Source organism: Lepisosteus oculatus, chromosome 14, assembly GCF_040954835.1.
Source record: "Lepisosteus oculatus isolate fLepOcu1 chromosome 14, fLepOcu1.hap2, whole genome shotgun sequence".
Taxonomy (NCBI): Eukaryota; Metazoa; Chordata; class Actinopteri; order Semionotiformes; family Lepisosteidae; genus Lepisosteus; species Lepisosteus oculatus.
The window spans coordinates 6,581,557-6,596,589 of record NC_090709.1 but is presented as its reverse complement, the minus strand read 5'-3'; the positions used below and the strand labels follow the sequence as shown (position 1 = coordinate 6,596,589).

Sequence of the window (15,033 nt, the reverse complement as noted above, 5' to 3'; positions counted from 1 at the left end):
AGCAACAGCAGAGTAATGGTTAATGGCAATAGATCACGCCCCTTTGAAGTCTGTTCAGGGGTGAGGCAGGGCTGCCCATTATCCCCCTTGTTATTCGTTTTGGCTATGGAGCCCTTAGCCTGTGCCTTGCGCCAGGATCAGGCCATTAATGGGATACCAGTGCCTGGAAGTGGGGGGGGAGAGATAAAGACATCTCTATACATGGATGACATCACCCTGCTCCTCTCTGACAATGCCTCAATTAGCAGAGCTCTGCAGTGCTGTGATTGTTTCTCTTTGGCTTCCTCTGCAAAAATTAACAAATCTAAGAGTGAGATTTTTTATCAGAACTGGAGGGAGCCAAAAGAAGGTCATGATCTCAGGCTGCAAGAGAAGAGAATTAAGGTCCTGGGGATGTATTTTGGAGAAGAGATGGGAACAGTAAATTGGCAGAACAAATTGCCAATCTTAAACAAAAAACTAATGCAATGGAAGGACCGAGACCTCACCATGACAGGGAAGGTGCTGGTCATCAAAGCCCAGCTCTTGCCTGTCTTGAATTTTCTGGCTTCTACCTACCCAATCCCACACCGTGTTGCGGCGGTGCTGAGGAGATGGATGTTTCATTTTCTATGGGGTGGGAAGCAGGAAAGACTCAGAAGGGAAATAATGTACAGGCCGCTACTCTCAGGGGGGAAGTCTGTCCCAGATATTGCTACGAAGCTGCTGTGCATTTTCCTGGCCTTTGTGCTGAGAGGCTTTGCAACAGCACCTGAAGCCCGTACCTGGACTTATTTTGCCAGGCTCTGTGTAGGTAGGGAGGTGTTCAGAGTGTGGGGTGTCAGACCGAAGCTGGATGTCCCAATCTCTGACACATGCCCTCCAATTTATGGGACAGTTAAAAGTATTCTAAGATCTCACCCAATTGGCCATATTCCCCTCCGAGATGTCAGCGTCCAAAAACTGGAAGATTTCGTTGCACCACAGAAGAATAGGCAGACCCCTGTGGGCATTTAAACATCAGCCCAAACAAGGAAGGTGTGGAAACACACATCCTCTAAGTTTCTGTGCAACATTCACAGAGATTTAGCCTGGTGTGTCGTCCACCAGTGCTTACCGGTACGAACTTTCTTGTACCGTAGGGGCCTCACCCCCAGCCCTCGCTGCGTTAGGGTGGGCTGCGGCGAGGAGGAGACTGTGACCCATCTCCTTTGGTCCTGCTTTCTTGCTAAGGCCTTCTTGGCACAGTTTGAAGATTGGTTGCAAGCTCTCTCGCTCCAATTTACCCTGACCGCTGCTTTCGTCATATACAGCATCTCTCCTGTCAAACGTCCTCCTGACGTGTTTGACAGGATCTGGGCCGTGGTGAACAGTGGGAAAGACGCCCTGTGGAGAGTGAGGAACATGGGGCTGTTCAAAGGCATCGAGGTCCCAGTCAAGGCAGCAGGTAGCCTGGCCCTGTTCATCACCCGAGAGAACTATTACTTCAGAGATCTGTGGAGAGAAGGGAGGGAGGAAGCAGAAAATCTGTGGGAAATAGAGAGCATAGGTCAATATCTCAAGAAACTGTGAAAAACATTATCATGTTTAAGTAAAGAATGTGATTTGCACCAGAAAAAAAGAAAATTGTTGCTATGTAACTGGTACCGTGTCAAAATGTAATAAGATGTGATCATATATACTGTTTTAAGTATGTATATTAATGTAAAGCTTTCTAATTTGTGATGTCCTGTATTTTTTTGTGAAAAGAAAATAAAGTTCTTAAAAATCGAAATCAGTTCACCCAGAGCGAGGCTCGGCCATTGCACTCCGGTTGTGCTGACCCCTGCCAATTCTTCAAATGTGGGAATCTCGACTGCATAATTTCTGGTAGTGGGGGACTGCGTTCGCGCTCTCCCCTGATGTGCTTGGTCCAATATCAGATACGGAAGAGTTACGACACCATGAGCTGCGATAGGATCCCAGTTCGAAAGGAGTCGATGCCACTGCTGGTTCCCGGTTTCTTTTAGTTAGAGGTCCGGAGAAGCATTTCAAGCTGGTTACACTACTCTTTCCGGACATTCATTCCCTTTTCAAAGACAGTCGTTTTGCTGTAGTCTGCATTATTTAGGCTGATTATCGAGGTTAGCCTTTATTTGGTCATGGGGGCCTCGGTACTGTATGCTAATTCTCAAGACAGTTTCACCCGTTTTCTGATTCCTAGGTTCTGTACCAGTGCAGACATGTCAAGCAGTGAATGGCTGTACCTCTATTGTATCCGTGCTCAATGAATGAAATCAGTAATAAATGAATATATGTATAGTTATACGAAAAACAAGTGGTTTATCGATTCATCTTCATTTGCAGATTTAGAGGCAACTTCGATATTCATTTTACAAACGTTTTTTTTTTTTTATATGGGTCACACACATGCCATAGCAACAAAACATCTCTAGAGATGAGGCTATAGATCACCTTTCCATCCTCCAGGTTTTCCTCCCAAAGCTTACGGTACCAACGGCGACCCCTGCTGGCCGAGAGAGCAAAAGCTTGCAGCACCTGGTATCCCCAGGCAGTCTCTCATCCAAGTACTAACCAGGCCCAACGCTGCTCAGCTTCTGAGATCAGACAAGATCAGGCACATTCAGGGTGGTGTGGCCACAAGCAAAAGCCATGGCGCCTGACTCGCTACTTGAAGCTGTGTGTGGCTGGGGCTCCGTGCCCCCCGAGTGGGACTGAAGGATCGTTCGTGTGCAACTCTTTGGAAAGGAGCCTCTTTCCAAATCGCATTGCGTACCTGGATGTTGGCGAATGTGCTCCCTTGTGTTGGCTTGTCCCGCACTGGAGGAGAACAAACAAACTGCTCGGAGGAGCACAAGGCAAGTCTTCACAAGACAAAAACCTCCAGTGCACAGCACTCAAAACATTTCTGGGCTGTCGCGTGTTTATTTCAGCACATAAAGCGCACCAGTCCAACACGTCGGCCGGGCGTGCGGCGCCTCCGCCCTCTTGTGGTCTTGCGGCGTCAGAGCAAGAGGCTCCTTCTCGCTGCCTTTCCGCTGTGTTGCAGAGCCCCGAGAGGGAACCTGGAGCGCACACTTTGTGGGGGGCAGGGGACCGCGTTCGCGCTCTGCCCCGGTCTCTTGCGCGAGTAATAAATCTCACGGCGCCAGCCAGAGGCCAGGAGACAAGTACAATATCGCGGGACAGGGGGGCCTAGTCATTGATTGTTATATATGAGACGGGGATTAGGAGGAGACCCCGACTGATTGGTAAAGGGGAACACTTACACCAGAGTGACACCCCCAGCGTCTCTTTTTGAGAGACGCCCTGGGATTTCTTAATGGCCAAGGAGGGTCAGGACCTCGGTTTTACGCTTCCCCCGAAGGACGGCGCCTGTTTGTGCAGCAGAGTGTCGCCATCAGGATGCTGGGGCATAAGAAAGCCACACAGACCGTAGGGTGAGCGCTCCCTACTGGTCCCAGTCACACCTCTTGCAGGAGCAGCAGCAACCTGAGCTTTTCCGGGGGGAATCTCCCATCCGGGTGCCGGCTAGGCTCACACCTGCTGGGCTGCCATGGGTGAGCCCAGTCGAGAGTCGCAGGGTGAGATCTAGTCACCGGGGAGAAATGATACAAGCGAAGGATTACTCGGCTCCCAGCACTTGAAAAGACCGACAAATGACTCGTTCCCGCTGGAGCTGAATGTACCTGCATGTGTCGTGTCGTCTACTTCCCCCGCCCCGCTGTGTTTGCTGTATTGTCTTTGAAGCCGGCCCCCGAGACGAGGTGCGCGGTGAGGTGAGGTGCGACACGCCGGAGCCCCGATGCTGCTAATGCGGAGCACTTGTTGAACTGGCATTGAAAGGACGTGTGCGCACGGAGCGAGCCTTCCCTGCGGCGGAGCGTGGAAACTTTCACCCCACGCTGCAGGAGTTGTGTCCTCTGCAGCGGTGCCGAGAGAACAACACAGAAGGCAGCAGGCTCTGGAGAGCGGGTAAGAGACGGAGCCTTGTGGGCAGGCGAGCAGGCCCGTTTTTTGGAAATTGCTGAAAAGGCTCCGGTGTTTGTTTGGTGTGTGCCAGGCGCACGACTCGAGCTTGTAGTGAAGTGGAAATCTAATGAGTTAATTGATTCTTAAAAATGTAGAGAGCTTTGCAAAAAAATATATTGGTGCTTTTAGATAATATTTCAAGGATATAACTGCTATGCTACAGTACGTGCAGAATTTTAGAAAACAGTTCGTCAACAAAGTACACTGTTTAGGTTAGTTTAGAAGACAATGTACCAAAACAATATATGCTGTCTGGGTCATTAGAATTAGCTGAAAGTAACTGATAAGCTTTGAATAACAAATCTAGTTTTTCTTCTCTCGCTCTATGATGTAATCTGTTTTCTCTTAGAGAAAGGGGAAGTTTTAGAAGGGACCAAGTGCTGAACTTTTTTACAGCGCAACGTCTTATAAAAACCCTGTACTGCTTGTAACAAATTGAGTCTCTGGTTGCACTTTGCGAAGTGGCAGCAGGGCTCCCAATATTGCAATATTGAAATAAAGACCTTACTCAGGTGAGAACTCTCTCTTGTGGCTTCCTTGATAGTTATATTTCCATGACACCCGTTTTTTGGAAAATGCTGAAAGGGCTCCGGTGTTTGTTCGGTGTGTGGCAGGGGCATGACGCGAGCTTGTGTAGCGATCTGCCGGTCTGGTGTTATGCAAATGAGGCCGAATTGCATCCCGGGAAATGCTGCGAATGCACATTGGCGACTGCAGATGTGTAGGCAACGGCGCGCTCGTTTTCTCGTTTTGCCCACCCTTTTGAGTGTTAGTGTGGCGTGTGAGTGTGCGAAAGAGTGGGCCCAGCAGGAGGCGGTGGTGTGCGGGGTGAGGAGCAGGCCTAGGCTGCGCGCTTTGTGCTGTGGGTGCGGGGCACTTGCAGGGGCTTGTACAGCTTATACTTACCTGGCAGGGGAGATATCTTGATCAAGAAGGAGGTTCACCCAGAAAACAGGTGAAACTGTCTTGAGAATTAGCATACAGTACCGAGGCCCCACTGATCAAATAAAGGCTAACCTCGATAATCAGCCTAAATAATGCAGACTACAGCAAAACGACTGACTTTGAAAAGGGAATGAATGTCCGGAAGGAGTAGTGTAACCAGCTTGAAATGCTTCTCCGGACCTCTAACTAAAAGAAACCGGGAACCAGCAGTGGCTTTCGAACTGGGATCCTATCGCAGCACGTGGTGTCATAACTCTTCCGTATCTGATATTGGACCAAGCACATCAGGGGAGAGCGCGAACGCAGTCCCCCACTACCAGAAATTATGCAGTCGAGATTCCCACATTTGGGGAATTCGCAGGGGTCAGCACAGCCGGAGTGCAATGGCCGAGCCTCGCTCTGGGTGAACCGATTCGATTTTTAAGAACTTTATTTTCTTTTCACAAAAAAATACAGGATATCACAAATCAGAAAGCTTTACATTAATATACATACTTAAAACAGTATATATGATCACATCTTATTACATTTTGACACTGTAACAGTTACATAGCAACAATTTTCTTTTTTTCTGGTGCAAATCACATTCTTTACTTAAACATGATAATGTTTTTCACAGTTTCTTGAGATATTGACCTATGCTTTCTATTTCCCACAGATTTTCTGCTTCCTCCCTCCCTTCTCTCCACAGATCTCTGAGGTAATAGTTCTCTCGGGTGATGAACAGGGCCAGGCTACCTGCTGCCTTGACTGCGACCTCGATGCCTTTGAACAGCCTCATGTTCCTCACTCTCCACAGGGCGTCTTTCCCACTGTTCACCACGGCCCAGATCCTGTCAAACAAGTCAGGAGGAAGTTTGACAGGAGAGATGCCGTATATGACGTAAGCAGCGATCAGGGTAAATTGGGGCGAGAGAGCTTGCAACCAATCTTCAAACTGTGCCCAGAAGGCCTTAGCAAAAAAGCAGGACCACAGGAGATGGGTCACAGTCTCCTCCTCGCCGCAGCCCACCCTAATGCAGCGAGGGCTGGGGGTGAGGCCCCTACGGTACAAGAAAGTTCGTACCAGTAAGCACTGGTGGACGACACTCCAGGCTAAATCTCTGTGAATGTTTCACAGAAACTTAGAGGATGTGTGTTTCCACACCTTCCTTGTTTGGGCTGATGTTAAAATGCCCACAGGGGTCTGCCTATTGTTCTGGGGTGCAACGAAATCTTCCAGTTTTTGGACACTGACATCTCGGAGGGGAATATGGCCAATTGGGTGAGATCTTAGAAAACTTTCAACTGTCCCATAAATTGCAGGGCATGTGTCAGAGAGTGGGACATCCAGCTTGGGTCTGACACCCCACACTCTGAACACCTCCCTACCTACCCAGAGCCTGGAAAAATAAGTCCAGGTGCGCGCTGCAGGTGCTGTTGCAAAGCCTCTCAGCACAGAGGCCAGGAAAATGCACAGCAGCTTCGTAGCAATATCTGGGACAGACTTACCCCCTCAGGGTAGCGGCCTGTACATTATTTCCCTTCTGAGTCTTTCCTGCTTCCCACCCCATAGAAATTGAAACATAAATCTCCTCAGCACCACCGCAACAAGGTGTGGGATTGGGAAGGTAGAAGCCAGAAAATTCAAGACAGGCAAGAGCTGGGCTTTGATGACCAGCACCTTCCCTGTCATGGTGAGGTCTCGGTCCTTCCATTGCATCAGTTTTTTGTTTAAGATTGGCAATTTGTTCTGCCAATTTACTGTTCCCATCTCTTCTCCAAAATACACCCCCAGGACCTTAATTCTCTTCTCTTGCAGCCTGAGATCATGTCCTTCTTTTGGCTCCCTCCAGTTCTGATAAAAAATCTCACTCTTAGATTTGTTAATTTTTGCAGAGGAAGCCAAAGAGAAACGATCACAGCACTGCAGACCTCTGCTAATTGAGGCATTGTCAGAGAGTTAGCAGGGTGACGTCATCCATGTATAGAGATGTCTTTACCTCTTCTCCCCCACTTCCAGGCACTGGTATCCCATTAATGGCCTGATCCTGGCGCAAGGCACAGGCTAAGGGCTCCATAGCCAAAACGAATAACAAGGGGGATAATGGGCAGCCCTGCCTCACCCCTGAACAGACTTCAAAGGGGCGTGATCTATTGCCATTAACCATTACTCTGCTGTTGCTACCTGTGTACAGCAGGTTAATCCACTTTCTCATGATGGGGCCAAACTTCATGTGCTCAAGTACCGATGTTAAGTACTTGCCGGTTTAGGCGGTCAAAGGCCTTTTCTAGGTCTACACCTAAAATGCACAGAGGGAGGGAGTGGTCCTCTGAGTACAGACAGACATCCCTCAACAAGGCCAGGTTGTCGCTCATCAGGCGTCCTGCTATCCCACAAGTCTGTTCTTTCCCTACCAGTGAGGCCACTACATTTTGTAGGCACAGGAAAAGGGCTTTGGACAGGATCTTAGTGTCCACGCCTAACAGGCTGAGGGGTCTCCAGTTCTTTATGTCATTCTTTGCTCCTTTCTTAAACTAGGGAGAGATAGTGCCTTCTCTTAAGGAGTCAGGCAGCAATTCTGTCTTATAGCTTTCCTCGAATAGGAGCAGTAGCGGATCCTGAAGCAGATCCCAAAAGGTGCAATAAAATTCTTTAGGGAGCCCGTCAGCACCCGGAGTTTTCCCCTTCTGTAAGCTCTCCATAGCCTGTCTCAGCTCTTCTACTGTCAAATCCCTCTCAAGTACTTCCCTATCTTCTTCACTCAAAACATTTTCTAGCTTTGAGGTAAAAAAATGAATTTCTTCATCCTTTACCTCTGTAGAGCTGTACAGTCTTGAGTAGAAGGCCTCGGTGCAGGAGAGGATAGCACTCGGCTCTGTTCTCTCTCGTCCCTCCTCATCAACTACACTTTCCATGACAGACTTGGAGCCTGCCACTTTCCTGAAAAAGAAGCGAGTACACTTCTCATTTTCTTCCAAGAACTGCACTCTGCTTCTTAACAGCACTCCTCGACTACTTTCTTTGGCTATGCTCCGGATGTCCTTTTTTAAAAGGGTGATATCATCGAGCACATCGAAGCCACTGTGCAGCATCGTGTAGAGACGCTGCAGCTGCCTCTGTTTCCTGGCTAGCACTCCTCTCCGTCTGGCAGCAGCCTTCCTTCCCTCAGCCATGAAAAAGGCCTTTGTCCTCACCTTCACCTCCTCCCACCACTCTCCTACTGACCCGTACAGACACTGCAAGGACAGCCACTGTGATAGTTTCTCCTTGTAGCGGGATACTACCCCCTCGTTCTCTAGCAGCTTTGTGTTGAGTTTCCAGAGGCCTGGGCCAAAGACAGTCCCGCCCTGGAGTTCCACTCTACACCCTAAAGCCTGATGATCTGAGAAGAAGACCGGCTGAAGAGTGACCCCAACAACTTTCACTCTCTCTGAGACAAAGCAATAGTCAATTCTGGAGCTGCTATTCCTCCCTGACCATGTATATCCTGCTGTTGTGGGATATATACAGATGCAGCCATTCAAAATGCGCGGTAAAAACCCGCGGTACGGTAACCTACCCACAAGCCACCGCGGGGCACCGGAGGGTACCGCAGGGCAAGTGATTGGCTGGCCAAAATGACCGACAGGGGCACTCGTGGTGCATTGGTTGGTAGTGCATAGATTTAATCATTTAATGTCTTTACTGTGCACATTTTAATCCGCTTAGTTTTGAATATTTATATGGATTTTACCACTAAAGGGAAATTTTAGTAGCTGAGCATAAAAAGAAGAGGAGCATAACGCATCTGAAGGTCATAAACGATATTAATTTAAAACATTACTGTATGTATGTAAACTGTACTGTGTATGGCTGGTCTTGGTAGTTTAAAGAAAAAATACACACCAGTCTTCCATTTCTCCCTAAACATTTTAAGCATGAAAGTTTTATGAAACGGTACCCAAATATGCGATTGCTGTATAGAATGAATTTTAATTTAAAAAAAAATATTTAACACGAACATTAAGCTGTTTACATCTACCGCCTGAGAACAGTCACCCGTTGCTACGGTGATTGGCTGACACCATCTGACACCCCTCTGATTGGAGAAAAAAGACGTGCTGGTTTGCTATACCAGGAAGAGGATTTCTTTCTATTCAAAACGTGTATTTTAAAAGTTTAAGAAGTAAAAACCTTACAGCGTACACAGATTTCTAAACTGATCAGGATCGTTATCTTTGTCTTATGCATAATAATGTTCACCGCTCTGTCCAGCAAATTAATAATAAACTTTATTTTATATAGCTTTTTAAACGAATAAGTAATTAGATTGCTCATAAACCTAATCACTTGCTTTTTCTTTTTATTTAGGCTCAGATTTCAACTATAGATCGTATTATTAATAACCATAATAACAACCAACCAACAAAAACAACCATATAAACATAATACCAACCAAAAACATAGATAACAACCACAATACAAAATCAAATAATCAAACCATTTTACACTCGCAAAGTCCTCCAATTATCATAATCCCGCCCCTTATGCAAAACCAAACCTTCCTCCCATCCCAGTTTATCCTGTTTATCATAAACAAAATCCACCTCAATTTTCAACATAAAGCATTACACAAAATCAATACCTCAACACTCCATACTCAACAACGATAATTCACAAACAGCCAGAACATGTAACTACACATTCCCAAACATACCTACTTTCCATAGCCCCGCCCCTTATGCAAAACCAACATCCCTCCCCTGTTCTCTCTCTCCCCTGGCGGTTGTAATTGTTTTTATTTTCAAATAAATTTTAGCAAAGTCATGTATTTTAAAAATCTTAAGATTTTTCTATTTATGTCTTTATTTAGTGGTTTCATTAGTGATAAAGGCTAAACTTTCTTGGAAAAATGTCTTTTATGTAAACCATGTTTGCTATTAATTCATTCAGGGCTAAAATATGTTCATTGTCTTCTAATGAAAGAAGGGTTCCTTTCGCCGTAGTCGGGATCCTAGCCTTTAACTAGTAAGTACTGTATTTACTGGGTTTTTTTTGGGGGGGGGGTGTCTTTCGCTGGAAATCTCGCCTCCTACTTTGAAAATACCCGTGAAACCGGTTCAATTCGTCACAGCCAGCACTCCTGCAGAGAGTTGGGTTGTACTTGCAGTGTATACAGTACACGCGTTATGCTCTTCGTTAATGTCTGTGAAGTTTTATTTAATCTCTGAGCCATACTGATTCTTCTGGAAGCCAGTTTCCGCCAGGGAGTAAAAAAAAAAAAACACACTATGGTATTCTCTCCAATGCAGTGCAGTTAAAAACATACCTCTGATGCTGCTCCTAAATGAATATCGTTTATGACCATCAGAAGCTTTATGCTCCTTTTCTTTTTTCCAGTGGATTGAACAGGGAGAGGCATTTCATGATGTACTTTTCACTGATGAAACAACAGTGGCTCTGGAACAGTTTTCAACCAAGTCGTTTTATAAAAAGGGGAGATATGTACACGTTACTGAAGCTAAAAGTTTAGCCTTTGTCACTAATGTAAACACTAAATAAAGACATATAGAAATCCCTACGTTACAGACTGTATATGGCTGGTATTGGTAGTTTAAAGAAAAAATACACACCAGTATTCCACTTTCTCCCTAAACATTTTTAGGATCAAAGTCTTACATGTGGTTATTTCGAAAACGTTTGTACGTGCTCCTTCTTACCATGTTACTGTTTTCCGTTACTGACCATATTAAGTTTAAGTGCCTGTGGGCACTTTTCCTGTCCGTGGGGGGTGGACCGTCTTTCATTAGAAGGTTAGTCTGTTCTACTCTGAGAATGTAGAGGGGGTGGGAAGTGCCCGCGGTCATTTAATTAGTATTAAAATCTTAGTTATCTTTCTAGTTCACAGGTTTGCATGCATAATTTAATTTTGAAAGCCACTGAGACATCAGGTACTACTGTTGTATTTATGAAAAAGAAACAAAACAAAAAACATACTAACAACTGTGCCATCCTACTCCTTAGTTAATACATTTTATTATTCATAAACAGTTAACATTGTTAGCAAAATATTTTGAATTATATTTAACCCTATTTTTTCTTTAGTTTTGTATTTAACTTATTATATGATAGTCAGACTTAATGTATATTAATGTATATTTGAACAATGAAAATATATTTTTACAAGATTTTACATTAAGCACTTAAAATTAATATGGTTAATATTAGTAAACTGTAACATGCTGTACCAAGATCGGTTAAACTGCGAAGAAAATCCTTTCAGAGAAAATGTTTCAGGTGTGAAGAACAAACCTGTTCCCACACACCCTGCCCCCACTACCATTAGAATATACACAAACATTTTAGCGTTTCATTCTGAGCAGAAGACCCTCACACCTGAAGAGTGCTGGCTGTGACGAATTAAACCAGTTTTACAGGTTTCAATCACAGATTGGGACTCAGTAAAGTAACACACAGCGCCACTGGATTTGATAATACTGTACCTAACCAAAATCCGCAATATGGAAACAGAACCTGTGTAATTGTTGATAGATGATGTACTCGTAACATTTTTTCAAGATGAACTACAACATTTAAAAAATGACTTGTATGTACTTGATATCTCTAATCAATCCACGGGTTCCAGCAAAAAACGAAACTAAAATGCATACCGTTTAGCGCTTCTTATTAGTTGCTCAAAAGTAATTTGACCGTATGAAATGCATAATATAAACCTAGAAACATATACGTGAGCAGTACTTAAGCACTGTAGTATCGGTGTTAAGACATACCTCTCAAATACTGTAAATCAAGTTAAAAATATCTCAAGACCGATTCTGGTCGTAATGAAACCATGTTTCGTGTATGTTTTCTTTTTCATCTTGAAATAACTCATTTCTAAATACCTTTTTCACTGTTAACATCTTGTAGCAACTTTGCGACAAAATATACACTCTGAGAGTTCATCCTGCTACCAACATTAAATAAAACAAATCTTAAGATTTCTATATTTATGTCTTTATGTAGTGGTTTCATTCGAAGCTTACAATGTTTAGGGAGAAATGGAATACTGGTGTGTATTTTTTTCTTTAAAGTACCGAGACCAGCCATATACTGTATGTTTATGTTAAGATTTCCCTTCAGTGGTAAAATTAGATATGAATATTCAATACTTAAACGGGCACAGTTAAGACATTAAATATACATATGGTAATATGTTTATGTTACGCGATTAAAAAATAAATAAATAAAACTGAAAGGTCCAGCACCAGCTGGATTCGAACACACAACCTGCCAGTTGGTAGTCACGCACCTAGACCAGTAGGCTACAAGACAGCTCGCATAAGCAGGCAGGGGAAACAGCCCTCCCGCAGTACACGGATATAATCATACCGTTATTAAATTCTTGAGATACGCGATTCCATATTATATTCCCTTTAAATCAAATTCTAAAAGTATGCTTGTTGACTCCGGTATCACGTTAGTTAAAGACTTCGAAGCTTACAATGTTTAGGGAGAAATGGAATACTGGTGTGTATTTTTTTCTTTTCATGATAGGTGTCGCATTTTAAATCATTTTCGTAGTTAGAAATTATGAAACGCCCTGTTAAAAGCAAGGAAGTTTTTATGCCCGTTGAAGTAAAACAAAATGCCTGACAAAGTATGGCTTGGACAGATTCCATGTGCTTGTACAAATGTGCTAAAGAAATTATACTTTGAGTATACAGCTTGTCCAAAGTCATCCATTATTAATACTATTAGTAATATCTTCAGTAAAGGCTTTGATGCATAAATATTTCTGATAAAGGTAGGTTGTGTACTTTTGTCCAACTGAGCAATCTTGCTTTCATAAAATATACCAACATTTGAATGACTGATGATTAACATGCTGTAATACACAGTTCAAAATTAAAGGCTCGAATGCTGTACATGAGAGGTTAAGCTCCCCCTGGCGGTTTTACAAGGCGACGCCGGATAGCTAGTCACGTGACACACGTGATACCGCGTGATACCCCGGTGGGCGTGTCGCGGTATGCCGTGAAATACCTCACCCATTTTGAATGGCTGCATCTGTACGTCTATATGTGTCTGAGAGTTTAAAGTCTTGAACTAAGTTCAAGGAAGGGGGTAGAGGGAGGGGTGGAGGGGTTCCAGCTGTCCCCATCACCATGCTCTCCTTCCTCCTCGCTCGGGGAGAAAACAGAGTCATTTTTCCTTTTCCTCAAGTCCAGCTCCTGGGAGCACTGAGGGTAATGGGGTGCAGCCGATGCACCAGTCTCCTCTTCCCCCTCACCCACCAGCTGCTGCAGATCCTCCGTGATGGACTGGATGGAGGAGAGGAGGGCATCTGTAGCACTTGCAGAGTCTGAGAAAAGCAGCTCCGCTGAATCCTGGGTATCCTCGCTGGACCCGCTCCACCGGGGGGCCCCACACTGGCCCTCATTCTGAGGAGCAGGAGTGGGGGAGGGGTCCTTGCTGTTCTCGGGGGTTTTCAAACCCTCGTGCTCGTCTGGTGCAGTCTGCGGTTGTGGGGGCGTAGTGGATTTCTCTTCCACCGGCCCCGGAGCCACAGCAGGACTGATCGTGGCTGGAGGCTGAGAGTCTTTGTCCAACAAGGGTTCTTTGTTTGACTTGTTGTTTGCTTTGGATTTTCGGGCCGGTTTGGCTGAAACAAGCACTGCCTCATCCTTTCTCATTTTGAGTTTATTGGCGTAGGCGTGAGGGCAGTTCTTAAAAATGTGTCCTTCCGAGCCACATAAATTGCACTTTGGCAGCATTGAACAGTCAGAGGCTAAATGTCCCTGTTTGCCACAGGTCTTGCAGCATTTCACAGTGCAGGATGATGCCAGGTGTCCCACAGCACCACAGCGCCGACACACCTTTGATTGTCCCATATAAAACACATAGCCATTGCAGGCACCCAGCCGGATTGTAGACGGCAGGTGCCTTAAGCCTCCATTTACGCTGTCCGGTAGCAAGTGAACCTCGAATTTCCTTGCTCCTGTTTTTATACCATCAACATCTCTAACCTCAGTTCCATGGTGCACGGTGCAGTACTGGTTAAGCCAGGTATGAATGTCCTCTGTCTTTGCCAGTTCTGAGAACATAACAACATGCACCGTTTTCCTCTCTCTCTGTGTCAGAGGCTGCAAGTTGATCTTCTCAAGTGCAGGAACTTTCCCTCTTTTTGCCTCAAACACATCCACGCATTATTCAAACAGAGGATAGGTAGCAAACACAACCTCAAATGCTTTCTGACCTGGCAGAGCGAAGATGAAATCCAAGTGCCGAAGTTCAAAGCCAAGTTCCTTCTGCAACACTTTTCTGCTGAACTGCATACGATCCATGAAGAGGTCATCCAAAAGCTCAAAACGTACAGCATTCCTGCGGGATCTAAAGGTTGCCATCTCATCAACTGCAAAACAAACACTGCTTCCACAAAACAAGAAAACAGTCAAACTACTCCACCTACAGGATGATCAACGTATCTCCCCTGCCAGGTAAGTATAAGATGTACAAGCCCCTGCAAGTGGCCCGCACCCACAGCACAAATCGCGCAGCCTAGCCCAGCTCCTCGCCCCGCACGCCACCGCCTCCTGCTGGGCCCACTCTTTCGCACACTCACACGCCACACTAACACTCAAAAGTGTGGGCAAAACGAGAAAATGAGCGCGCCGTTTCCTACACATCTGCAGTCGCCATTGCGCATTCCGACATGTCCCAGGATGCAATCGGCCTCATTTGCATTACACCAGACCGGCAGCTCGCTAAACAAGCTCGAGTCGTGCGCCTGGCACACACCGAACAAACACCGGAGCCTTTTCAGTAATTTCCAAAAAACGGGCCTGCTCGCCTGCCCACAAGGCTCGGTCTCTTACCCGCTCTCCAGAGCCTGCTGCCTTCTGTGCTGTTCTCTCGGCACCGCTGCAGGGGACACAACTCCTGCAGCGTGGGGTGAAAGTTTCCACGCTCCGCCGCAGGGAAGGCTCGCTCCGTGAGCACACGTCCTTTCAATGCCAGTTCAACAAGTGCTCCGCATTAGCAGCGTCGGGGCTCCGGCATGTCGCACCTCACCTCACCTCGCACAGCCCCCTCCTTGAATGTCTGGCGCTGGG

General features: G+C 45.7%; 1 non-coding gene and 2 pseudogenes across 1 annotated transcript; 1 reads left to right on the top strand and 2 right to left on the bottom strand.

Moving 5' to 3' along the window:
• The first annotated feature begins 1,710 nt into the window (after positions 1-1,710).
• On the top strand, positions 1,711-1,880 carry LOC138243714 (U1 spliceosomal RNA). Its single transcript, XR_011192335.1, has one exon. It is a non-coding gene; the product is annotated as a U1 spliceosomal RNA (small nuclear RNA).
• A 625-nt stretch (positions 1,881-2,505) lies between these two features.
• On the bottom strand, positions 2,506-2,624 carry LOC138218927 (5S ribosomal RNA; annotated as a pseudogene).
• A 2,617-nt stretch (positions 2,625-5,241) lies between these two features.
• Positions 5,242-5,377, bottom strand: LOC138243648 (U1 spliceosomal RNA; annotated as a pseudogene).
• Positions 5,378-15,033: the final 9,656 nt, after the last annotated feature.